This window comes from Eleutherodactylus coqui, chromosome 1, assembly GCF_035609145.1.
Source record: "Eleutherodactylus coqui strain aEleCoq1 chromosome 1, aEleCoq1.hap1, whole genome shotgun sequence".
In the NCBI taxonomy this organism is placed as follows: Eukaryota; Metazoa; Chordata; class Amphibia; order Anura; family Eleutherodactylidae; genus Eleutherodactylus; species Eleutherodactylus coqui.
This window is the reverse complement of record NC_089837.1, coordinates 212,165,685-212,192,527: the sequence shown is the minus strand read 5'-3', so window position 1 is coordinate 212,192,527 and position 26,843 is coordinate 212,165,685.

The following is a 26,843-nucleotide window of genomic DNA, read 5'->3' as shown; positions in this document are numbered from 1 at the left end:
TGGTGCGGGTCTCCTCTTCACCTCCGGCACTTGTCTTCAATCTTCTGCCAGCCCTTCCTGGATAGGAGGATCAAAATCCCTGCCTCCAGGAAGGGCTGGCTGTCATTGGTTCATGAGCGCCATGACTCAGCCAATCACATGCAGCGCTTGATGAACCAATCACAGCCATTCAATGAATCAATGAATGGCTGTGATTGATTCATCAAGAGCCAGCTCTGATATCGTTGTCCCCCGTGTGGAAGCGGCCATAAGGCCATCAATGCTCCTCTGAGAAATATGTGGATTTTGTGGATGAAGGTAGCGAGTTTAAATTGAATTCTGTATTTAACGGGCAGCCAGTGCAGTGACCGCCACAGGGCAGACGCGTCCGAGTAGCAGCTGGACAGGAAGATGAGCCTGGCTGCCGCATTCAGCATGGATTGGAGAGGGTAGAGTCTGGTGCAGGGGAGGTCGATCAGCAACGAGTTGCAATAATCGAGCCGGGAGTGGATTAGGGTAACAGTAAGCGTTTTTAACGTGTCCACAATGAGAAACGAGCGGATTCTTGCAATGTTCTTGAGGTGCAGCTGACATGTTTGGGCGAAAGATTGGATGTAGGGGGTAAATGATAGATCAGAGTCGAATATGACCCCAAGGCAGCGGGCATGTTGTCTAGGAGTATTGGTGGTGCCACAGACTGAGATGGAAATGTCAGGATGAGGTCGGTTAGTGGAGGGTGGAAATACCAGTAAGTCAGTTTTAGAGAAGTTTAGTTTTAGGTAGAGAGAGGACATAGTGTTAGAGACAGCGGACAAACAGCTGGTGATGTTTTGGAGGAAAGGTGCAGAGATGTCACGGGAAGAGGTGTATAGCTGGGTGTCGTCAGCATACAGGTGGTATTGGAGGCCAAATCTCCTGATAGTTTGTCCAATAGGGGCTGTGTAGATAGAGAAAAGAAGGGGGCCAAGGACCGAGCCCTTGGGGACCTAAACAGCAAGGGGAAGAGGAGAGGAAGTAGAGCCAGCAAAGGAGACCCTGAAAGAGCGGTCAGATAGGTAGGAGGAGAACGAGGAGAGAGTAGTGTCCTTTAGGCCAAAGGAGCAAAGCATACTGAGGAGGAGTTTGTGGTCAACAGTGTCAAATGCTGCGGAAAGGTCAAGGAGGATCAGTATGGAGTAATCGCCCCTCGATTTGGCTGTCAGTAGGTCATTGGATACCCTTGTAAGGGCAGTTTCTGTCGAGTGTTGCGGTCGGAAGCCAGACTGTAGAGGGTCTATGAGAGAGTGCTCTGATAGATAGCTTACAAGGCGGGAGTATACCAGGCGTTCTAGTAGTTTGGAGATGAAGGGGAGATTAGAGATGGGTCGGTAGTTGAAAGCATCAGACACATCCAAAGTCGGCTTCTTTAGCAGTGGGGATATAATGGCGTGAAAGAAAAGGGAAAGATGCCAGAGGTCAGAGAGAGGTGGAATATAGTGGTAAGATGGGAGATTACCATTGGGGAGAGGGATCGGAGGAGGTGTGAGGGAAGGGGGTCACTAGCACAGATGGTGGGGTGAGCGGAGAAGAGCAATTTGGAAACTTCTTCCTCTGTCGCTGGTCTGAGTACAGACAGTGAGCAGGAGCTAGATGCAGTGCTGACAAGACTAGGGTCAGGGCTAGTCTGGGATTGGGAAGTTATTTCCTGACGGATGTCATCAATTTTCTTTTGAAGTAAACAGCCAGCTCTACAACACTGAGATCCATCATAGGGGGCTGCGATTTAGGACTGAGAAGGGAGTGAAAAATATCAAAGAGCCGTTTAGGGTTGTGCGATAGTGAGGAGACTAGAGAGGTGAAATAGACTTGTTTGGCATGGTGGAGGGCAAGGTTGTAGGTTCTGAGTGGAGGAAGTCTGCGGACGTTTGTGACTTCCTCCACAGCCGTTCAGCACTTCTAGAGCACAGCTGGATGAAGTGTGTTTGAGGCGTGAGCCAGGATTGCCGCGTTCTACATCGGATGGCTCGAGTCATGGGGGGCGCCGCTTCATCCAGGGCATGTTTGAGAGTGGTGTTGTAGTGAGCGGCAGCCAGGTTGGGGCGGGAAAGGAGAGAGATAGGGGACAGAGAGGACTGTAGGGATTCAGCAAAGTTCTGGGTGTGAACGACCTTAAGGTTCCTGTAGGTATGGTAGGTAGGTGAGTCTGGAGAGATGTTAGGGAGCGTGACAGAGAAAGAGAGGAGGTTATGATCTGAGAGCGGGAGAGGGGAGTTAGTGAAGTTGGAAGCAGAGCAGAGACGCAGGAACACCAGATCAAGAGTGTTGCCATCCCTATGAGTGGGAGAGGCTGTGAGTTGAGAGAGACCAAGGGATGAGGTGAGCGCAAGAAGAAGCTGAGAGGCAGATGGGGAGTTGGGGTCATTAGTGGGGATGTTAAAATCACCTAAGATGAGGGTTGGAATTTTGCAGGATAGAAAGTGGGGGAGCCAGGCAGCAAAGTGGTGCAAAAACAGGCGAGGAGATAACTGCTGCTGGCATGGACAACGGACGGAAAAGCCGTAGCATATGTACTTCAAATGATGGAAAAGTAAGTGAGGGTACAGGGGGGATGACCTGGTAGGTACATTTCGGGGAGAGAAGAGCGCCTACTGCTCCGCCACGCCTGTCATCTGGTCTGGGGGTATGAGACAACTGTAGGCCATTGTAAGACAGTGCAGCAGGGGAGGCCATGTCAGACTGCTGTATCCACGTTTCTGTGAGAGTGAGCAGGCTTAAAGATTTAGCAGTAAAAAAGTCATGGATGGTGGGGAGTTTATTACATGCTGACTGGCAGTTCCAGAGCGCACATTTAAAGGAGTCAGGGGAGAGTATGCATGGGCTAGCAGTTGGTCTTGGTGATTTTATTAGTGAGTCAGGTAGGGGGTGATAGCTAGGAACAGTGGAGGGTGGGCCAGGATTAGGAGAGATATCCCCAGCAGCTAGTAGCAGCAGGATAGAGAGGGTTAGCAGACGGTTAGGAGATTTATGAGGACGACTGTTATGTTTGTTAGTGGCATTAGGGGGTTTGAGGCAAAGCAAGAAGCTGAAGAGTGCATGCGAGCTGTGCATAGGCGAGGAAAGGAGAGAGGGGCTAATGTGAATAGAGTGCCCCAGAGCTTGGCACTTGAAGGAAGTTCTGAAACTGAGAGCAAGGATGAGAACAGAGGTGACAGCATTAGCGATAGCTTTGAAGTGTAAAGTATTTAGGCAGAGTTTCAGGCCTACCTGTCTCCTACCCTGTCAAACTGCCATGGTCAAACTGCATCATACTTCATCCAGCCATACTTAATACAGCTCATATACGCGTGGCAGCCACACGCGTGGCATGCATGCTTACACTGATATTATAGTGAAAGTTTTTTTTCCTACGACTAGGAAACAGCTGGGAGTGGCTAATCAAGTTCCAATTGACTAGCCAGCTGACTTTAGCATTGCAAACCTAATGACCAAGGGGAAAGGAGGGGGGAGTGAAATTTATTGCTTCCTTAGATAAGGAAAGCATTTCAGCAAGGATGGGTGAAAGATGCCATTTGGGGGAGGTGGATGGCAGAAATGACTAAAAGTAAAGTTTCATTTAGCCATAAATGAACGTACTGATGCAAACAGATGAAATGCAAAATACACAATTCACAGCAAGCAAGCAGCACAGATGATTTAAGCGGAGGGAGATAGCAGAGGGAGTTCAGCTTGGAGTAGCACCGATTCATCTAGAAGTCTATTTGAACTAAATGATATAGTTTCTATCCTTTCTAGGACAGATTTTGAATTTGGAGAGGTTCATTTTTATCCTAGTCAGGAGATGCAACTATCTTTGATTCATGATAGACTTTATATAGTTGACCCTTAGTCTGACTAAAAGGGGTGAGCATAGAGTGAGAACCCAAACCTGTTTCCACATAACAGGTCATGCAGTAGTTGACCTCATGTATATTGTCTTGTGGGCCTAATGGTATCCCCTGGACTTCATTTTTACACAGTTGCCATTAGATGGGACCAGCACAGGTTCTCACTGGAGCAGACTTTCAGATTGCATCATCAGACTAAGAACTTTCTTCTTTGGTTTATAGAACTGAAACAGGGCAAGAGCATGATTTTCCTGGGGGGTGGGGAATGGGAGGTAGCTCTTAATAACAATGCCTTCCATCCCGAGATTAAGTGTCCATGTCTCTGGAGCTGCGCTCAAGGTTTTACTGTTGACCAGATAATGCCACTATGGTTCTTTACATAAATTGGCATAGAGGAAGAAGGTCTCTGGCCCTTCTCAGCGAAGGGGCAAGGGTTTTGACTGGGGAAGAGATGCATGCGGAAGATATCTCATCAGTCCACACACGTGGCAAATTAAACAGGTAATTTCAACCATTTTCAGCTAATTTAAGGAAGTGATCCCTTCATCTTAAAATGTTTTTTTTCAGCTAGTAAAAAGATACAGATTACCAGGGGCTGAACATATAGCAATGAGAGCCTATGCCAGGATCAAGAAGTGTGCTCGATCTATCGCCCTAACAGACATATGCTCTGGATGAATTTCCAGTATGTTCTTTCCCATGCTGATGATCTCTAGAGTATTGAAATGGTCCAACAAGACCTAGCTCCCTTAATAGCTGTCATACAAATCTGGCCAAGAGCATGGCTTCTCTTACTCCAGAGGATGAATTGGGGAACCTGCGTTGATGTCCGCTCAGACTGGGCATGGTGTTTTGAGAACAGACAGATGTCAGAAACCCTGAGGGTAAATAGCCTGGCAGCATTTAAATTGATGGGCCCTTGCTAAGGAATAATGGCAACAGATAACGCCTATGCCTGGATAGTGTCTACCTTCAGGAGCAGTGTGAACAGAGAATAGTACTGGCAGAAGGGAAATTCTTCAATTCCTGCAGATTGGATTTGAGATGAAGTTAAGCTCAAGCACAATAGCTGTCCTGATCTCTGTTCTTTTGGCCTAGGAAAGTTTCCATCTAAATAAGCTCTCAAAGTGATTTAGTATAGGCATTTATTAGAAATTGCAGCTGCCAAGAGTCAACCCATTTCCAGATTGGAATTTCTCTCTAGTCTTTAGAAAGGTTATGTAAACAATCCTTCAGACTTTTACAATAGGCGATTCCTGTCAGAAAAGTTAACATTCTTGGTGGCAATTACATCAGCCAGACAGATCAGCGAGCTACAGGCCATGGCTACCAAAATACCTTAACTATCCTTTTATAAGGACAAACGGATATTGAAGGCTCTGCCTTCATTCAGGTTCAGTTGTCCATCTTTCTCCAATCCCAATCAGGTGAGGGTCCAGACAGCGTTCTGCGCCAAACTTACCTCAGAGAAGAAAAGGTGCTTACAGAAATGGCTCATCTGTGCTCCCATGTAGCCAAAAGAAAGGGGAGAAAAGCCCTAGGTGGCTGAGAGACACTATTAGCATTTTCTACAAAAGCAAAGAATGTTCTCCCTCAGAAGCAGAAGTATAACTTAAACCTGGTGGACCCCAATTGAAAAAATTGTAACAGGCTGACCCAATTATAATGCTACATTAGGTACTGGTCTGATATGGAGAATAGGGGCTTTGTGGGCCCTGAATGTTCAAAGGCCTGGACGCAACTACTATCTCTGCACCCATTATAGTTATTTCTGTGCTTAAAGTGCTTTTAGACAGAACAATTATCGTTCAAAAAAATCACTCGAATGAGTGAAAGTGAACGATACTGTTCAGTCTAAACAGTTCACTTTTCTTTTGTCCATTTTATGCAGGCGTAAAAATTGTCCTTGACTCGTTCACTTATCATTCAGTTTAAACAGCACACATTCAGTCCTTCTTATTCGCTTGTACTGCGAATGTGAAAGACTGAACGATTTTGAATGATTTTTCATTTGAAAGAGCCAACAATGTATCTGCCTGTTCAAACAGGCTGCAAAAAAGGGAACAAGCTAGCAATTAAGTCACTTGCTTGTTCCCTCGTTCAAACAATAATCGGCTTGTGTAGAAGGACCCTTACTCTACTAGAACCACAGCAAAGTCCTGGGCAGAGCATGCTCAAGTAGCAGCTGATATCATCTCTCAGGCAGCATCATGCAGCACCCCAAATACCTTTATATATCATTCATTATATGTTAGACCTCTTTAAAAAAAAAAAGATTCTTCCTTTTGGCCATTCAGCTTATATTTCACCCCTAAGGGATCTTGCTACATATCCATATGCATATGTGTTGCTATAGGACCCCCAGGAAAGGTAGAATCTACTTTAGAAACTCCTCTTTCCTGTAGTCCGAGCTGCAGCACACAACTATCATTCCATAAAGTTTTTCTTTCCTTCTATTGTGGTAAGGTCTTTAAAATTAAAACAAGTGGGGATGGGGGGAACCAAAGCCTATCTTATAGAGTCTGTTTAATGTGAATTAACTTTTAATGTCACCCATCCAAAGCATGTGGTAGGGGAATAAATCCCCATATGTATATGTGCTACTGCTCAGAATACTGTAAAATTTACCTTTTCTTTCACCACATGCAAAGACCCTAACATTTTTTTTCTCCATCATCAGTGATGTGTGAGGGTTTTTTCTGGGGCAAGTTGTATTTTTTAGAGGCACCATTTCATGATTTATATGACTCTTTGATCACTTTCTATCCCATTTTTCTGTGAGCATAAATATGCAAATTTAGCTATTTTGCTAGATTTTTGTAGATTTTTTTCTCGGTGTGCACCTTGTGCATTGAATAATGTATTAAGTTTTTTTTTTAATTTTATGGGTGCAGCAATACCAAATTTGTGGTGATTTTTTTTTTTACATACTTAGGCCACTCTCAGACTCACTACCTACTACAGCGTTTAGCGCTGCATTTGAAATGCTGCACTAAATGCTGTAAAATGCCTCCATTGATTTTAATGGGGCTTCCCAGACTAGCGTTTCTAACTCCCTGATTTTTTAACAGTGTTTGCTCTATTGTAATGATGGTATGCACTAAAAAATTCTGTCAAGTGCTTTCAAATGCATTAGAAATGTGGTAGTTTAACAAACGGTGTGTGTGAGAGTGGCCTAAGGGGAAAAAGGTGGGGTTTTAACTTTGAATTTTTACTTGTTTATATTTTTTTAAACTTTTTATTTTTGTCCTATTAGGGGACCTAAATGTCATCACCTTTGATTGTTCTTATTTATTATTACAATGTACTATATAATCCTCTGAGACTCAACTGAGCCTCAAAGACCACCAGAAATGGTAGACCCGGAGGACATAGCAACCTATCAGGACCCTTTGATCACATTGTGACATTCCAATAAGTGACATAGGCAGGCCCCCTCCCTCTGTTAACCTTTTACATGCCATGCTCACTTTGACCGGGGCATGTAAAGGGCTAAATGATGGGAATCAGCAGTTTCTCTGGTCTGTCACCAAACCTTTCACCAATATAAAACATTTGGTTTATTATGAAACAAAAAATCTAGCAAAGAAGATCCGCGACTGTTGAACAGCTAGAATCCTATGCCAGATAAACTTGGAAAAGCATTGTTCTACTAAAACTCCAGCAATTAGTTTCCTCACTTCCCAAACATTTACAAGTCTCACTTTCAACTTTCACTGATATGTGTTCTATATTATATTGTGAATAAAATATGGTTAGATGAGATTTCCAAATCATTGCATTCTTTTTTTCTTTACATTTTTTTTACATTTTACACAGTGTCCCAACTTTTTTGGAATTGGGGTTGTACATCACCTGTACAATACTGAGGGAATCCAGAAAACATGACCTGTTGGAGTGCCTTGAGGACCTGAGTTGGGAAACACTTGGATAGTGATTTATATAGAGCCCAAACTATGTTTTGTCATGTGTATTGTTATGGGAATAAATCATATTCCAGAAGATTTCCCTGGTTTGCTCCAGAATGGTTATAATGAGAAGCTTCATGTATGAATTTATGTATTTGAACTCACGTATGCTCTCCATCAGCCCCCATACCCTTCTGCTTTATTGACAGGAAGTACTATACAGTTATACTGAATATGACACACCATTTACATGCATGCCCCTCCCAACATCATAAAAACTCATGATTAACCTAGTAAGTAATGACGCTGATGATTACGCCCCAGGTGTATGTTGCTATGTGAACACGTAATTCCTATATACCCAAGTAGCATTGACTTTATTAATATTCCCGTCCCCCACGAGTGGAGAATCGCAATGTTTCTCCACTCGTGGACAGGTGCCGGCGCTTTCCATAGCAATGCTATAGGAAGCGTCGGCTGGTGTGATTCGCCATGGACAGGGGGCCTTAATGACATGTCACTTTGGCACCGTGGTTACTTTTGGCCCTACTACACACTGCTATGGAGCTTGATAAAAGAAATATCTGTGCACAGTGTCTGTGCACTTCTGCACTTTCTTGCATCACTCAATTTGTGTGGTATCCTACTATTTTAATATTGGATACAACTTTGGACCTATTACTGTTGGTTCCATTAGATTCTGCACCTACTCGGTTTCAGTACGCTACTGGCGTGGGTACTGCCTCAAAGAATATATAAAGTTAAGTTCACTGTCCACCAACATCCCAAAGTCCACAGGATAAGTGATAAGTTTCTAATTGGTGTGGGTCCTTGACTGGTACAGCCATTTATATTCTGGAATGCTTATAAAGCCTCAATGAGAGATCTGTTTATAAAATATACTACTTTTGGTAGAAAAAGAAATAAAGTAATTGATAAGATTACAGATCAGATATTTCAACTAGACTCTCAGAACAAGAATATCGCAGTCACCCACTGTTGCGTCACAGAGATAACTCATTCACAACTGCAAATAGTTTTGGCTAGTCGGTTTCAGTCCTCATACCAATGTGTGTAAATGCATTTTTATACTAAAGATAATCATCCTGTTGTCCAACTGGCCAAAAAAACTTAAAACTAACTGAACCACAAGTAGCATTGCCTTATTCCTTCCAGCAGCAAAGTTACTCATCCCAAAATAATTACTGGTTAATTTGCCTGGTATTATAAACAGCTTTACAACCTTAAAGATGATTGACTCTTTTCTGTCACAGATTCAACTCTTGCATATATCTGTCCTATTCTAATTTGGCAAAATTTTTAAGGTAATTCACTCTAAAATTTCTAAACTCTCCAGGGCCAGATGGCCTTTTTAATGGTTATTGCAAAAAGTATTCAGATATTTTGGCCTCTCACTTAATTCTCATTTTATCAATGGAGCTATATCCAAGGGTTCTTTTTTTCTCAGTTGTTGGAAGCACAAATTGTTACACTTCCCAAACTGGATAAAGAGTCCCAATTTTTTTTACCAAATATTCCTTTTATATGCAGATATAGAGATCTATTGCAAACTTGTTAAACAGACATGAAAAAAATTATTCCTAAATTAGTGAACCCCAATCACGTCAGATTTGTTCACTACAGATAGGGCCCAGAAGCCACAAATCGGTTGCTCAACTGATTAAGTAGCCTGAGCACTCTTAAATAACGTCTCTGCTCCTTGCCCTAAATGTGAAGAAGGCATTCGGTAGAGTCCATTAGCGTTATTTGGATCGTGTTTTGCTTAAATTCAATCTTTGTGGATTATGCTGTCTATATAGGCCCAATAATCTTCCCCTTTTTAGGGAATTTACCTATGATGCATGCTTTTCTTTCTATATAACTAATGGAACAAGCAAAGGTATACCTTCTCACCAATTCTATTTACACTTCTATTGAAACCATTGCTCACATCTATCAGGTACAATCCTGACATTACCTAGTCCAAGCTCTAGAACTTTTGCTTATAAAGGGGTTGTCTCAAAAAAAATATTGGGGGAAATTTACTGGACCCAGCTTTTCATGTGCCAAGCTTAGTATAATGTCCCCCAGTGCACGGTGTGCTGAATATTTGAAGAGCTGAACACCTTTTCAGGTATTCAGCGCATTCCTGACAGGCCCAATACACAATATAATTTTTGCTGGCAGGTACAGATGGCTTAAAATATCAAAATGAGCAGCAGTTACCCATCCTTAGCCCTGACAATCCAGTGCTGCAGTCCAATGGTCCTTTTGGGCTTTGTTTTGGAATGTACACCATGTGACTGCTGCAGCCAATTAGAGGACACAGCATCACCTTTCTAAACTCTTGGCATCATGGCACCCTAGATGTGAGCTCTGATGCCAGGAGAATGGGTAGTGATGCTGCAATATCTGATTGGCAGCAGTGGTGTTGTGGTGTTCATTCCAAAACAAAGACAAAGAGGTGTGCGGGGCTGCAGAACTGGTTCACCTCAGCTGAAGACAGGTAAATACCACTTGTTTCGTTATTTTAAGCCATGTGCACTTGTTTGTTGCATTGTAGCCAGTCTGGTCACTACAAATTATTTGCAGACCTTACAGAGCTAGTAGTGAGGTTTGGAGAATTCAATTACACTGTGCCAAACAGGGACAGTACACAAGCAGTATTGTGTGGTCTTCTACTATCATGTATTGTGATGCCCAGAGATTGTGACTTATTTAGTAGTTGGTGGCGTTTTGTATTAATATAAACCAAAAAGAACACCAAACAGGGAAACAGCAAATACACATAGTGCATGTCAGCGGCCTCACGAGTCAGGCCACTACAAGTGATTTGCAGGCCTTAAGCACCTAGCAGTGGTTTTCTGCAAACTGCAGCTGAAAAGTTAAATAAAACTTAAAGGGGTTGTCCCGCGGCAGCAAGTGGGTCTATACACTTCTGTATGGCCATATTAATGCACTTTGTAATGTACATTGTGCATTAACTATGAGCCATACAGAAGTTATCAAAAGTTTTTCACTTACCTGTTCCGTTGCTGGCGTCCTCGTCTCCATGGTTGCCGTCTAATTTTCACCGTCTAATGGCCAAATTAGACGCGCTTGTGCAGTCCGGGTCTTCTTATCTTCTCAATGGGGCTCCGTGTAGCTCCGTGTAGCTCCGCCCCGTCACGTGCCGATTCCAGCCAATCAGGAGGCTGGAATCGGCAATGGACCGCACAGAAGCCCTGCGGTCCACGGAGGGAGAAGATGCCGGCGGCCATCTTCACCGGGTAAGTAAGACGTCACCGGAGCGCGGGGATTCAGGTAAGCGCTGTCCGGTGATCTTTTTTAACCCCTGCATCGGGGTTGTCTCGCGCCGAACGGGGGGGGGGGGGGGGGGGTTTGAAAAAAAAAAAAACCGTTTCGGCGCGGGACAACCCCTTTAAGTAAAAAGAAGACCATAAAAAAGCAATAAGTAAAAAAATAAATAAAAAGGAAACATGAAGATATCAAGGAGTACGGGACGTGTTGGTGGTGAGGGTAATAGAGAACAGCCCAAGTTGGCACTTCAAGCAGCTCTCACTGAAGCAACAGTATCCTGTTCTTCAGAAGGTGAGCCTACTGCCATTCCTTAGAAGTGGTTCTGCCTGTGCATTACATCCACAGCCTGCAGAACAGGTCGTAGAGTGGATGACACAGCATGTCTCAATTATCACCACCTATTCTTCCTTCCAGTCGCAGGCACACAGCAAACAGTCTGCACCAGTTGGCTATGAGTTTTCCACCTCTACTTCACCCCATGCCAAATCCCCCACATCTTCTAAATCAGTCCACATGGATCGATCTGTAGATCAAACAACCAGAGTAAGAAGACCAAGAGATTGAATGCACTGATGCTCAAACTTTTCTTGCTCCTAAAGGAAGATGAGGGTGGATAAATGTACTCAGTCAAACTTCCACAGGCAATGTGTACTCAGGGGGAGGTGGAAACAGAGGTGTCAGCTGCTAATACTCACTGTGACATATAGTTCACTCAGGAAGAGAAGGATGATGATGAAGAAAAACAGGTGGAAGAGTATAAAGTACTAGTCTAACATGTAGGGGCATCATAACAGCTTACAAGGTGATGAGGAAAAGGCGGACATTGCAGGGCAGCACCCTGTTGAGACAATAAGTAGGGTGTCACAGATAAACAAAAGGGCAGTGCGACCTCCCTCAGTTACTACTACTGGTAGTGGCATCAGAAGCAACATAAGACCCAGAGTTAGATCTGCTCACAGGACTTGTGCAGCCTGTGCACTTTTTAAAACTGCATGTGATAACAGAAGAGTGGTCATCTGTAAGAGCAGTGATGTGTTTAAAATGTAGCAAGAATGTAAACAATCTCAACACAAGATATATGAACAGTAGAGATGAGCGAGCACGCTCAGTAAGGTCAGTTACTCAAGCGAGCATCGTTCATCTCAAGTAACTGCCTTCTCCTCCGAGCATGCTTGGGGGGGAGGGGGGGCAGCAGGTGGCGGGGGTTAGAAAGAAGGGGAGCGGGGGGAGAGTAAGAAAGATCTCTCTCTCCCCCCCACTAACGCCCGCCGTTCACCCCCGCCCGAGCACACTCGGAGGAAAAGGCAGTTACTCGTAATGAGCGAGGCTTGCTCGAGTAACTGACCTTTTTCGAGCGTGCTCGCTCATCTTTAATGAACAGCCATATGAATTCCCATGACTCTCTGTCTGGGAGAGCCCAACTGGGCCAGATGGCAAAGAGTCAGTCTCATGTAATTGGCAAAAACCTGTTTCCTTTATGAGATGTGCAAGTTTCAGCTTCCAAGTTTGTATCCAGATAGTTAAAGGGGTTGTCCCGCGCCGAAACGTTTTTTTTTTTATTCAATAGGCCCCCCGTTCGGCGCGAGACAAACCCAAGGGATGGGTTAAAAAAAAAAAAAAGGGTTTAGTACTTACCCGAATCCCCGCGCTGCGGCGACTTCTTACTTACCTTACCAAGATGGCCGCCGGGATCTTCACCCACGATGCACCGCGGGTCTTCTCCCATGGTGCACCGTGGGCTCTGTGCGGTCCATTGCCGATTCCAGCCTCCTGATTGGCTGGAATCGGCACACGTGACGGGGCGGAGCTACGAGGACCAGCTCTCCAGCACGAGCGGCCCCATTCACCAGGGAGAAGACCAGACTGCGCAAGCGCGTCTAATCGGGCGATTAGACGCTAAAATTAGACTGCACCATGGCGACGGGGACGCTAGCAACGGAGCAGGTAAGTGAATAACTTCTGTATGGCTCATAATTAATGCACGATGTATATTACAAAGTGCATTAATATGGCCATACAGAAGTGTATAACCCCACTTGCTATCGCGGGACAACCCCTTTAAGTTCCCCATAATAATTACTTCATTGTGATTTGCTGCATGCCACTGCTCTTCCACTGCTGTATCTGCCTCTTCCTCCATCTCCCTGCCTGTTCATGCATTAACCTCTGCACATAGAGCAGAGGTTTTGTGTAGCGACACTAGCATATCTACTTCAGACCTCTCCTCCGGACTTGACAGTTAGACTGCAGGCTTCAGAGCCAGGAGTGGGAAACTGAGAACAGAAGTTGAGCCGCTACCATCCCCACCACTTTCATTGACATTGACATCTACTTCATATTCCAGTGTATCCCAGGTCAGCAGCTTGCACTCCAACCCGAAGCTATGGGAACTCAAAAAAAAACAAAAACACCCCAACCATCCACAAGCACAGAGTCTGAATGCAAGCATTGTACAGCTGCTTACAATACAAATGCTGCCTTTCAGGCTAGTGTACAAAGACCCTTCTGTAACATGTTGCTGCATGCTAACCCACAGTGTCAGATTCTCATCCCCAATTTCTTTGCCCAAAAAACTGCCTCTGCCCTGCATCAAAATGTGCATGATAACGCTTTCTTGGTGTTATAGAACAGTGTCAGTGACAGTGTGCACCTGACCACAAACTTGTGGTACAGCAAGCATGGCCAGGGGTGTTAATTATCTTGAACAGCATACTGCGTCAATATCCTGCAGGAGGACATGAATGTAAAAGTGGTGGCTCACGCTTTATGGTACCCTCAATACTTGCGGGACATTCATCCATGTATGTCCCTTCATTCTCCTCTTCCTCCTTCGCTTACGCCACCTATTTGTGCCACTTTTAAATACCCTCCACATTTCCACATTAATACATATCCATATGTGACAAAACTTAGCCTCCATACAGCGCTGAACATGGTAAAAGCAAACATGCTGTTCTAAAACTCGTATATCCAGGGGAATACGGAAACAAAGCTGAAGAGCTGTTGATGGCTCTGCAGGCCCAGGCTGACATATAGCTGACTCTGTACACAGGCATGGTTGTGTGTGACAATGGGGTCAACCTGCTGGCAGCCCTTTGCCTCTGCAATCTGAGACATGTACCTTGCCTGGTCCATGTGATGAGACTGGTAGTGCAACACTACCTAAACAATTACCCAGGTTTACAAGAAAAGGACAGGAAGCTGTATTCACACTTTCAGTGTTCACACCAAAGCCTTCTCTCATCTGGTGGAGGTGTAGTATAACTTTGGGCTATCACCCAACCACTTCATCTGTGACATACGTACAACAGTGGAATTCCACATTGCATGTGTTGCAGAGGCTAAGCCAGCAGAATAGAGCAATCACAAAGTACCATATGGTGTACCCCATTTGCTGTATGTAAATGATTCACTTGACGCTTCTGTAGTGGCTGCAGATCAAAGATGAGTGTGATATTTTAGCCTTCTTTGAGGAAATGACCTAAATGGTCAGTTGTGATGAAGCACTGATCTGTATGATCAATCCTACTACTGTCTACTGGGACAGATGCTACAGGGCCTCAGCAACATTAACATGTTGTTGTCACAGGAGGAGGAGGAAGGATACTATTCTATCACCTGACTGGCCAGTCTGCTATTACTCAACACCGCAGAGAGGGTGGCTTTGAGCAAAAAAGGGGGGGTGTCTTATGCCACATAGAAGTGCAGATGAGTAAGAGGAGGAAGAAGAGGAAGGGGATAATGTAGGTCCAGAGGCAGGGAAGGGGGCTACGCAAAGTTCCTTCCATCATTACTAATGCCAGCTATTCAATGTCGATGGCAGAACCAGACAAATGACATTCTTAGGTCTGACCCCAAGGAATGTGGGCCATCACCCTTATGCACTTTTAGGCATAAAAGTACTTTTATGTTGCACTAGCTTACCCGTCGCGCGTTGCTGCAACCAATCACAGTGCAGCTTTCATTTTACCTCAGCAGTATAAGAAATAGCAACCAATCACAGCGCAGCTTTCATGTTACTTCAGCAGTATAAGAAATAGCAAAAAATCACAGCGAAACTTTCATGTTACTTTAGCAGTATAAGAAAGAGCAACCAATCACAGCGCAGCTTTCATGCTACCTCAGCAGTTTAGAAAGTAACAAACAATCAGAGCACAGCTTTCATGTTAACTTAGCAGTAAAAGAAATAGCAACCAATCAAAGCACAGCTTTCATGTCACCTCATTAGTATAAGAAGCAGCAACCAATCACAGCGCAGTTTTCATGTTATCTCAGCAGTATGAAAAAATAGCAACCAACCACAGCTCTGCTTTCATTATACTTTAGACGTATAAGAAATAACAACCAATTACAGCGCAGCTTTTATATTCCCTAAGCGGTATAAGAAGTAGCAACCAATCACAGCGCAGCTTTCATGCTACCTCAGCAGTATAAGAAATAGCAACCAATCACAGCACAGCTTTCATGTTACCTCAGCAGTATAAGAAATAGCAACCAATCACAGTGCAGCTTTCATGTTACCCCAGCAGTATAATATATAACAACCAATCACATCACAGCTTTCATGTTACCTCAGCAGTATAATATATAACAACCAAGCACATTGCAGCTTTCATGTTACCTCAGCAGTATAATATATAACCACTAATCACAGCAAAGCTTTCATGTTACCTCAGCAGTATGATATATAACCACCAATCACAGCGCAGCTTTAATTTTACCTCAGCAGTATAATATATAACAACCAATCACAGCACAGCTTTCATGTTACATCGGCAGTATAATATATAACAAACAATCACAGTGCAGCTTTCATGTTACTAAGCAGTATAAGAAATAGCAACCAATCACAGCGCAGCTTTTATTCTGCCTTAGCAATATAAGAAATAGCGAACAATCACAGCGCAGCATTCATGTTACCTCAGCAGTATAAGAAATAGCAACCAATCACAGCACAGCTTTCATGTAACCTGAGTTGTATAAGAAATAGTAACCAATCACAGCGCAGCTTTCATGTTACCTCAGCAGTATAATATATAACAACCAATCACAGCACAGCTTTCATGTTACCTCAGCAGTATAAAAAATAGCAACCAATCACAGCACAGCTTTCATGTTACCTCAGTAGTATAAGAAATAACAATTAATCACAGCGCAGCTTTCATGTTACTTCAGCAATATAAGGAATAGCAACCAATCACAGTGAAGCTTTCATGTTATCTCAGCACTATAGGAAATAGCAACGAATCACAGCACAAGTTTCAGCATACCTCAGCAGTATAAGAAATAGCAACCAATCACAGCGGATGGTCGAGGAATTTCTGAACGGTTCGCAATTCTGCATTATTTTATTACAGTATATAGGAATATGTAACAGTTATTGGAACCTTCCATTGTAGTTTGGGACAGGAATATGTTTACTCTAGGGCGGATCAGTCATTTGTCATGTTGTAAAAACCTATAGATATAGTTCAAGGCACATTCAGGCAGTGTTCTAGTCAAAGCACTGCAGTTGCACTGTATTGATCTGAATAACAGATTAACATAATAACACAGTATGTAAAACTGAAAAAAGACATATGTCAATTCAGTTCAGCCTATTATCCTGCAAAGTTGATCCAGAGAAAGGCAAATTGAACCCCATGGAGTAGAAACCAATTTTTCTCACTTTAGGGAAAAAATTCATTTTCAGCTCAAAATATAGATCAATAACCCTTCCGAATTAATTAGTGACTATAACATGTATTATTGTTACACTCAAGAAAGGCGTCCAGGTACCTCTTATACACTTTTAGCGAGTTCACCATCACTACGTCCTCAGGGACAAATTTTTATAGTCCCATTGCTTTTACAGCAAAGAACTACCTATGCTTTATTTTTTTCCTTATTGGTTTTTAGTGCTTCTTTGCTGCCTACTTGTTTTAGTAGCTTAACCCTTTCCAATCCAGTGTCTGACGTCCAAAGACATTCTGATTGAAGGCTATAGAGCTCCGATGGCGGAAGACGTCCGGCAGGGTATTCTTGCTGTAGATTACTGGCCACTGTGTTGTCGGGGCCTCTCTAGCATGTCACGTACCGTAGTACTGGCTTTAGCTAGCAGATGGCGCCATTGTATAATGGCAGAAAGAGAAAGCCCCCTAGGAAACCCTGAATCCAAAGTTGGATTGCAAAGGGTTAAATGTTTTTTTTTATGTTGGTTATTGCCCATTTTACATCCTTATATAGCCACATTGGTTTTCTCCTATTTCTAACCCCTTGATTCCTATGAGGTATGGCCTGTGCACATTAAGTATTTAACTACTTAAGAACCAAAAGTAGTAAATATGCAGCGCATGGTCCTGGGCTTTAATCCCCGCCAATAGCAGATGTACAGCATGGAATTTAAAGCCTCTGCTCTTGCAATCAAGCAGGAGCAGATCGGGTTCTCGGCTGTTAGTCACAGCTGAGAAGCTGGAGGAGATGGGAGAAATGGTTTTTAACCAATTCTGCTTTCTCCTCTCCTGAGTACATAGGGCTCAATGAGTGTCATGTATTAAGAAGTGAAAGTATTTTTCTTCCACTATGTGACCCGGCGATCACATGATCGCTGGGTGCCCCTTGTTCCATCAGAGCTGCAGAATCCTAGCAGATCTTGATCAGCTCTGTTAGTGACTATTGTCACTACAGGGGGATATTTTCCCCTGTAACTAGGGTTACTATGGATGATCCAGCTACAGTGGAAAAGTTTGAAAATAAAAAAAGGCAATGTGAGGTCTTATATGCCATCATGGAGAATTTGCAGATATTAAATAAAATAGTTACAAAAATCAGTAAAAAAAAAGATAGAATAAAATAAAAATCCAAACATGAAAGAGAAAATGACTCAAAGCCAACCAATACCATCACCATATGAGTTTTGTGATCCAAAACGATACATATTTTATACAAAAACATCTGAAACAAAATGAAATATCCATTCCTAAGCTTTATTTTAAATATAAACATAAACATATATATATATATATATATATATATATATATATATATATATATATATATAAAATAATAAATTTTTTAAGCTTTTTACCCTCAATAAAACTAAAAGACTAAAACAAAAAGTTAGTGAAAAAAGATATAAAAAATAGCCCTATATGCCACGGGAAGAGAAAACACACAGCAAAAATAATTTGGTGGCTGAAGGAAAAAAGTAGTGCAGTAAAACTACCACATGGGTAAAATCCCTAAAAAGTGACCTTAAGGTACAAAACAGCCTGGTCCCTAAGGGGTTAAGCATTTCCCATTACTGTAGGTACTTTTGTCTTTGAGGACATTGTCACAGTCAACTGCCTTTCTTAAGTCAAGTGGAAACTTTTTGTATTAAGTTCACTATTTCCCAGGTGCCCCAACCTGCACCCCTGTTATTCTGCACACCTGTTTCTTTTATGAGATGTGTAAGTTTCAACTTCCCAGTTTGTATCTGGATAGTCAAGTCCCCCATAATAATTACTTCACTGTGATTTGCTGCATCTATTTGCCTTAGTAATAGATTTTCAGTGGCTTTTGTTATATTTAGTGGCCTATAGCAAACTCCTATAAGGATTTTGTTGTTTTTACATCCATGTATTTGAACCCATAAAGATTCCACATATTCATCTCCATCACATATATCTTCCATAAAGAGTGGACTTTAAACAATATTGACAGAATCCCTTCAGTAGCTGCATTTATACGCCATACCATGTGGCGTATGGTGCAACTTAATCCCCTGGTAACAACTTTTGGTACAAACTTTTATTGCATTTATTCCCAATAGGTTTTTCACTAGACACCTCTATACACTTGTACTTTAATTGTGATCACCCTATATTTGGACAAGCTGGTGACTGAGAATTAAGTTTTTCATTATGACAAAACCTGAAACGCTAAGGAAGGAGGAGTTCTTCTAATATGAAATGCTACTATTATTGTGTGCTTGACCAAACTAAGTTCTGCTATAGAGACTGTGAAATTAAACGATGGGCCTTCTTAAAAAAAAATAATGGTGGGGAAAGCTTTCATATATTTACTAGGAGTTAATTTGCATTGCACTACACATTTAATCCCTTTAGACTGTAAAAAAAAGTAAAGGCTTGTCATGGATTGGCATATTTATGCTCAAGGTCCCCACTATTAAGTGTCCTGATATTATCTCTCCTTTTGTGCTTTCTTCACTCTCTCTTCTGATTTAAAGCATTTTCTTTATTAGCAAAATCCTTGAAAATGCAGTTTTGCCCTTTGGCACCTTGTGCTATAAATGCCTTCAACCCCACAGTGACCTTTACTTGTACTTACAGAATAAACACAAACTATCTCATGGAATATTTCTAAGAATTTCTAGTCACTCTGAAATGACACAAATGTTATCTCCACTGCTGCTTGCTAGAGAGGTGTGGATCCAAAGGGCTATACATCTATGTGTTGTAGGAATGCACACCAAATTATGATTTTTGGGTTTCAGTGTTTAAATTTATAAGGTTGGTTTCAGTTGAGCATATTGTCATACATCCGCAATATGGATCTGTATTACAGATGTGTTACAAATCAAATTTCAACCATATGTCATTAGTACTTCATCACTATTTTACATCTTAGTGACCAAGCCTGTTTGCATCCTAATGACCAGGCCAAATTTTGGAAATCAGACATGTTTCACTTTAACATAGAATAACTCCGTAAAGGTTTTGCATATCCAAGTAATTCTGATGTTGTTTTTTCGCCACATATTCTACTTTATTTAAAAAATACAGTCAAACCTCTAGTTTCGTTCGTAATCTGTCCAAAAGCAATCGGCCACATTTAAAACCAATGAAACTCGAGGCAATTATTTCCATAGGAATCAAAGTAAATCCAATTAATTTGTTCTAGACATTCCAAAAAAAACACCAAACCACATTTATTGGAGAATAAATATGGTTTTTAATACCAATAACAATAATAAATGAATATAAAAGACCACAGTAAAGAATAAATGAACATTTAACATGTTAGTGAACATGCTACTGTGTTTTATCTGTGCTGTTACATAGGACTGCAGGTCACATCTACTACATCATCTGTCCTCAGCGTTATCACTGTGTTCTCTGTGCTGTTACATAGGACTGCAGGTGACATCATTATCTGTTTTCAGCATTATTACTGTGTTCTCTGTGCTGTTACATAGGACTGCAGGTGACATTATCATCTGTCAACAGCGTTATCACTATGTTCTCTGTGCTGTTACATAGGACTGCATGTGAAATCATTATCTGTCCTCAGAGTTGTCACTGTGAGTTATCTGTGGTGTTACATAGGACTGCAGGTGACATCACTATGTTATCTGTCCTAAGTTATCATTGTGTTATCTGGGTTGACATGGCCACTTACATTACACTACAGTACTGTTTTACTAGCACCCACAGCAACTCTGGAGAAGGGTGGGTAGCGTTTCATCATCAGAAGGAGATGCTGAGCAGGAGGCCACGTGGGCCGCGTCAACAGCGAGGTCACGTGGGCCGGTGGCCACCAATGAAACTAGAAGCAGCCAGTGAAACTAGAAGCAACATTCTGGCTTGAAAAATCTGTGAAACTGGAAACCGGCTAAACTAGAAAATAATGAAACTAGAGGTTTGACTGTAATTGCAAAAATTATTATAAAGCATTGGAAAAATAAATAAAATGATAGTTTACTTTGTTTCAAGCAGTGAAACTGGGGAAATGCACCCCAAATGTTATAGCACTAGTTATTCTGTGTACAGCAATATCCCCATTGTAGTCCCAATCTGTTTATAGAACACATGGCTAGGCTTATCATAGAGGGAACAGTCATTGGATTTCAGGGCACTACTGAAAAAATTCCAGGCCTCATTTCACACTTGTGCAGAAAAAAATTGACTCCCTAAAAAGATTCCCCTCCACCTTTTTGGCATTCCCTAAATCTTAGATAAAAGTAGTAATGTAAACTGTGTGCTATGTCCGAAGACAGTGGTAATTACAGAAGTCTGGTTTTATGGTGGGGCACATGGGGCCATAAAACTGATTATCCCTACTCCTCCCATGCTTGCTATAAACCCAACACTTTTTGGGGGTGTATTTCTTGATCTCAGTGACAGGGATGGGGTGTTAAAAGTGGCACTATGTGAGGCTTCACACCTCTTAGACTTGAAAGCTTGCTGAGGTGCAGTGATCTCACAAAAGGCGCTTAACAAGCTGCTCCTGAAGCTGTAGGAAAGTGAGCATTCCCGGTATCTTCTTGTAAGTTAGATAGGAATTACGGTAGTGGTCTAAATAGCTGGGCTCACACAGCCATATGTGTCCATCATTTTGCCGGTGGGCACATGCGCAAAAGCTGGGGAAGATCTGTGGAGGATGATCGCATTAGTGAAGGAAGAATAAACTTCAACTTTTTAAAAAACTTTTATGCGATCGCCATTATCCATTGGATAACAGTGAGCACATGACCGGGGACCGTTCACAGTAACCCTCGGTCACTACTGCTCCAGGCTCTTGGCTACCCTTATTAGCCAGGAGCAAGCAGATTTTAAATTTCCTGCCCCCCCCCCCCCCCCCCCCAGCTTCTGCGCAGCCCCCATGAAATTTTCAGGTCCTTGGCTACTTGTGGTAGACAGGAGCAGGGAGATTTAAAATTTCTCGAGCAATCCTAAGCTTTTGCATATGCGTCCGCCATTTTGCCAACAAGTGCATGCACAGAACCTGGGGAAAGGTCCGTGGTTAAGGATTCCATCGGGGGACAAATCCTGGGGGCCTTAGGTAAGTAATTTAATCTCCCCTCACGGATCCCCTCACAGAGACCCTGAGGCTTTACTCTACAGCGCCAGCGTATTTTTACAGCCTTGTAGATTAAAGCCCAGACACCCAGGACGTGAAAACACATATGGATGGTCACTAAGGGGTTAATCTATATTTGCCACTGTATATTCTATTTTCCACTGAGCAAATACTGATCTGTATTAACTTAATAAACAAGAATAGCAATATGAAGGCAAATACAGAAAAAGTAGGTCATGACGTGTTTTAAAAAACTGCCATGAAAACTACGTCCATGTGAGTAGGTACATGGATTTATATTAGCTGCTTATTATGGTCTGCAAAACACTTCAGGTTATCCCTTTAGAATCTATTGATACCAGGTAGAGATGAGCGAACGTGTTCTTCCGAGCTTGATATTCGTGCGAATATTAGGGTGTTCGGGATGTTCGTTATTCGTAACGAACACCATGCGGTGTTCTGGTTATTTTCACTTCCTTCCCTGAGACGTTAGCGCGCTTTTCTGGCCAATTGAAAGACAGGGAAGGCATTACAACTTCCCCCTGTGACGTTCAAGCCCTATACCACCCCCCTGCTGTGAGTGGCTGGGAAGATCAGGTGTCACCCGAACATAAAAGTCGGCCCCTCCCGCGGTTCACCTCAGATGCCGTGTGAGTTAGATGAGGGACAGTGCTGTTTGTACCGGAGCTGCTGTAGGAAAAGAATTGGTAGTTAGTGTAGGCTTCAAGACCCCCCAAAGGTCCTTATTAGGGCCACTGATAGCTGTGTGTTGGCTGCTGTTAGCAGTGGCAATTTTTTTTCTCTCAAAATCGCCTCTGCAGACCGTTGCACCCGGCATTAGGGACAGAAGTGCTGCATAGGCAGGGAGAGTGTTAGGAGTGAGTGTAGCCTTCAAGAACCTCAACGGTCCTTTCTAGGGCCATATTTATCCGTGTGCAGTACTGTCCAGGCTGCTGTTAGCTGTGCTGCATTTTTTTTTGCTTCTCAAAATCGCCTCTGCAGAGCATTCCAGCCTCCATTGATACTGCAGGGAAAGAATTGTATAGGCAGGGCCACAACACAGTTATTATTCATTGAATATACGCAGTGCTGCCTTTTGCTTGTAAAACAAGTGAAAATAATTCTATTTGTCCGGCCTCTGTCCGTCCTAAGGGCGGTGGACACGTGTCGGCTGCGTGTGACACCTTTAAAAATCATACGCACCCAGCTACGTTTTACTCCTGGCTTCGCCATTTGCTTTCCTTAATTGGGAAAAAAAATACCTGCTCTGCCACAGTTAATAACTCTGCTACCCTCACGTTCTGTGACACATTAGCAGGAAAACAGCACAGTTATTAAACTTCTCATGTTCATAGAATATACGCAGTGCTGCCTTTTGGTGCCAAAAAACGGAAAATAATTCTATTTGTCCGGCCTCTGTCCGTCCTAAGGGCGGTGGACACGTGTCGGCTGCGTCTGCAACCTGTAAAAATCATACGCACCCAGCTACGTTTTACTCCTGGCTTCGCCATTTGCTTTCCTTAATTGGGAAAAAAAATACCTGCTCTGCCACAGTTAATAACTCTGCTACCCTCACGTTCTGTGACACATTAGCAGGGACACAGCACAGTTATTAAACTTCTCATGTTCATAGAATATACGCAGTGCTGCCTTTTGGTGCCAAAAAACGGAAAATAATTCTATTTGTCCGGCCTCTGTCCGTCCTAAGGGCGGTGGACACGTGTCGGCTGCGTGTGACACCTTTAAAAATCATACGCACCCAGCTACGTTTTACTCCTGGCTTCGCCATTTGCTTTCCTTAATTGGGAAAAAAAATACCTGCTCTGCCACAGTTAATAACTCTGCTACCCTCACGTTCTGTGACACATTAGCAGGAAAACAGCACAGTTATTAAACTTCTCATGTTCATAGAATATACGCAGTGCTGCCTTTTGGTGCCAAAAAACGGAAAATAATTCTATTTGTCCGGCCTCTGTCCGTCCTAAGGGCGGTGGACACGTGTCGGCTGCGTCTGCAACCTGTAAAAATCATACGCACCCAGCTACGTTTTACTCCTGGCTTCGCCATTTGCTTTCCTTAATTGGGAAAAAAAATACCTGCTCTGCCACAGTTAATAACTCTGCTACCCTCACGTTCTGTGACACATTAGCAGGGACACAGCACAGTTATTAAACTTCTCATGTTCATAGAATATACGCAGTGCTGCCTTTTGGTGCCAAAAAACGGAAAATAATTCTATTTGTCCGGCCTCTGTCCGTCCTAAGGGCGGTGGACACGTGTCGGCTGCGTGTGACACCTTTAAAAATCATACGCACCCAGCTACGTTTTACTCCTGGCTTCGCCATTTGCTTTCCTTAATTGGGAAAAAAAATACCTGCTCTGCCACAGTTAATAACTCTGCTACCCTCACGTTCTGTGACACATTAGCAGGAAAACAGCACAGTTATTAAACTTCTCATGTTCATAGAATATACGCAGTGCTGCCTTTTGGTGCCAAAAAACGGAAAATAATTCTATTTGTCCGGCCTCTGTCCGTCCTAAGGGCGGTGGACACGTGTCGGCTGCGTCTGCAACCTGTAAAAATCATACGCACCCAGCTACATTTTACTCCTGGCTTCGCCATTTGCTTTCCTTAATTGGGAAAAAAAATACCTGCTCTGCCACAGTTAATAACTCTGCTACCCTCACGTTCTGTGACACATTAGCAGGAAAACAGCACAGTTATTAAACTTCTCATGTTCATAGAATATACGCAGTGCTGCCTTTTGGTGCCAAAAAACGGAAAATAATTCTATTTGTCCGGCCTCTGTCCGTCCTAAGGGCGGTGGACACGTGTCGGCTGCGTCTGCAACCTGTAAAAATCATACGCACCCAGCTACGTTTTACTCCTGGCTTCGCCATTTGCTTTCCTTAATTGGGAAAAAAAATACCTGCTCTGCCACAGTTAATAACTCTGCTACCCTCACGTTCTGTGACACATTAGCAGGAAAACAGCACAGTTATTAAACTTCTCATGTTCATAGAATATACGCAGTGCTGCCTTTTGGTGCCAAAAAACGGAAAATAATTCTATTTGTCCGGCCTCTGTCCGTCCTAAGGGCGGTGGACACGTGTCGGCTGCGTCTGCAACCTGTAAAAATCATACGCACCCAGCTACGTTTTACTCCTGGCTTCGCCATTTGCTTTCCTTAATTGGGAAAAAAAATACCTGCTCTGCCACAGTTAATAACTCTGCTACCCTCACGTTCTGTGACACATTAGCAGGAAAACAGCACAGTTATTAAACTTCTCATGTTCATAGAATATACGCAGTGCTGCCTTTTGGTGCCAAAAAACGGAAAATAATTCTATTTGTCCGGCCTCTGTCCGTCCTAAGGGCGGTGGACACGTGTCGGCTGCGTCTGCAACCTGTAAAAATCATACGCACCCAGCTACGTTTTACTCCTGGCTTCGCCATTTGCTTTCCTTAATTGGGAAAAAAAATACCTGCTCTGCCACAGTTAATAACTCTGCTACCCTCACGTTCTGTGACACATTAGCAGGAAAACAGCACAGTTATTAAACTTAGATTATTCATTCACTAGAGGCAGTGGGGCCTTTCGTTTTCAAAAAAGGGAAAAAATTATATTTGGCCTGCAGTCTTGCGCCAATTTATTTCCTGCCTGTGAAATCAAATGACTGGTAATACAGCATGCTGAGGGGTAGGGGTAGGCCTAGAGGACGTGGACGCGGCCGAGGACGCGGAGGGCCAAGTCAGGGTGTGGGCACAGGCCAAGCTCCTGATCCAGGTGTGTCGCAGCCGACTGCTGCGCGATTAGGAGAGAGGCACGTTTCTGGCGTCCCCACATTCATCGCCCAATTAATGGGTCCACGCGGGAGACGGTTATTAGAAAATGAGCAGTGTGAGCAGGTCCTGTCCTGGATGGCAGAAAGTGCTTCGAGCAACCTATCGTCAACACGCAGTTCTGCGCCGTCCACTGCTGCAAATCCGAATCCTCTGTCTGCTGCTCCTCCTTCCTCCCAGCCTCCTCACTCCACTACAATGACACCTGCTCAGGAGCGGGAACACTCCCAGGAACTGTTCTCGGGCCCCTGCTTAGATTGGGCAGCAGCGGTTCCTCTCCCACCAGAGGAGTTTATCGTCACTGATGCCCAACCATTCGAAAGTTCCCGGGGTCCGGGGGAAGAGGCTGGGGACTTCCGCCAACTGTCTCAACAACTTTCTGTGGGTGAGGAGGACGATGACGATCAGACACAGTTGTCTTGCAGTGAGGTAGTAGTAAGGGCAGTAAGTCCGAGGGAGCAGCGCACAGAGGATTCGGAGGAAGAGCAGCAGGACGATGAGGTGACTGACCCCACCTGGTGTGCAACGCTTACTCAGGAGGACAGGTCTTCAGAGGGGGAGTCAAGGGCATCAGCAGGGCAGGTTGCAAGAGGCAGTGCGGTGGCCAGGGGTAGAGGCAGGGCCAGACCGAATAATCCACCAAGTGTTTCCCAAAGGGCCCCCTCGCGCCATGCCACCCTGCAGAGGCCGAGGTGCTCTAAGGTCTGGCAGTTTTTCACAGAGACGCCTGACGACCGACGAACAGTGGTGTGCAACCTTTGTCGCGCAAAGCTCAGCCGGGGAGCCAACACCAACAGCCTCACCACCACCACCATGCGCAGACATATGATGGCCAAGCACCCCGCAAGGTGGGACGAAGGCCGTTCAGCGCCTCCGGTTTGCACCCCTGCCTCTCCCCCTGTGCCCCAACCTGCCACTGAGATGCAACCCCCCTCTCAGGACACAGGCACTACCGTCTCCTGGCCTGCACCCACACCCTCACCTCCGCTGTCTTCGGCCCCATCCAGCAGTGTAGCTCAGCGCACCGTCCAGCCGTCGCTTGCGCAACTGTTGGAGCGCAAGCGCAAGTACGCCGCCACGCAACCGCACGCTCAAACGTTAACCGTCCGCATAGCAAAATTCATCAGCCTTGAGATGCTGCCGTATAGGGTTGTGGAAACGGAGTCC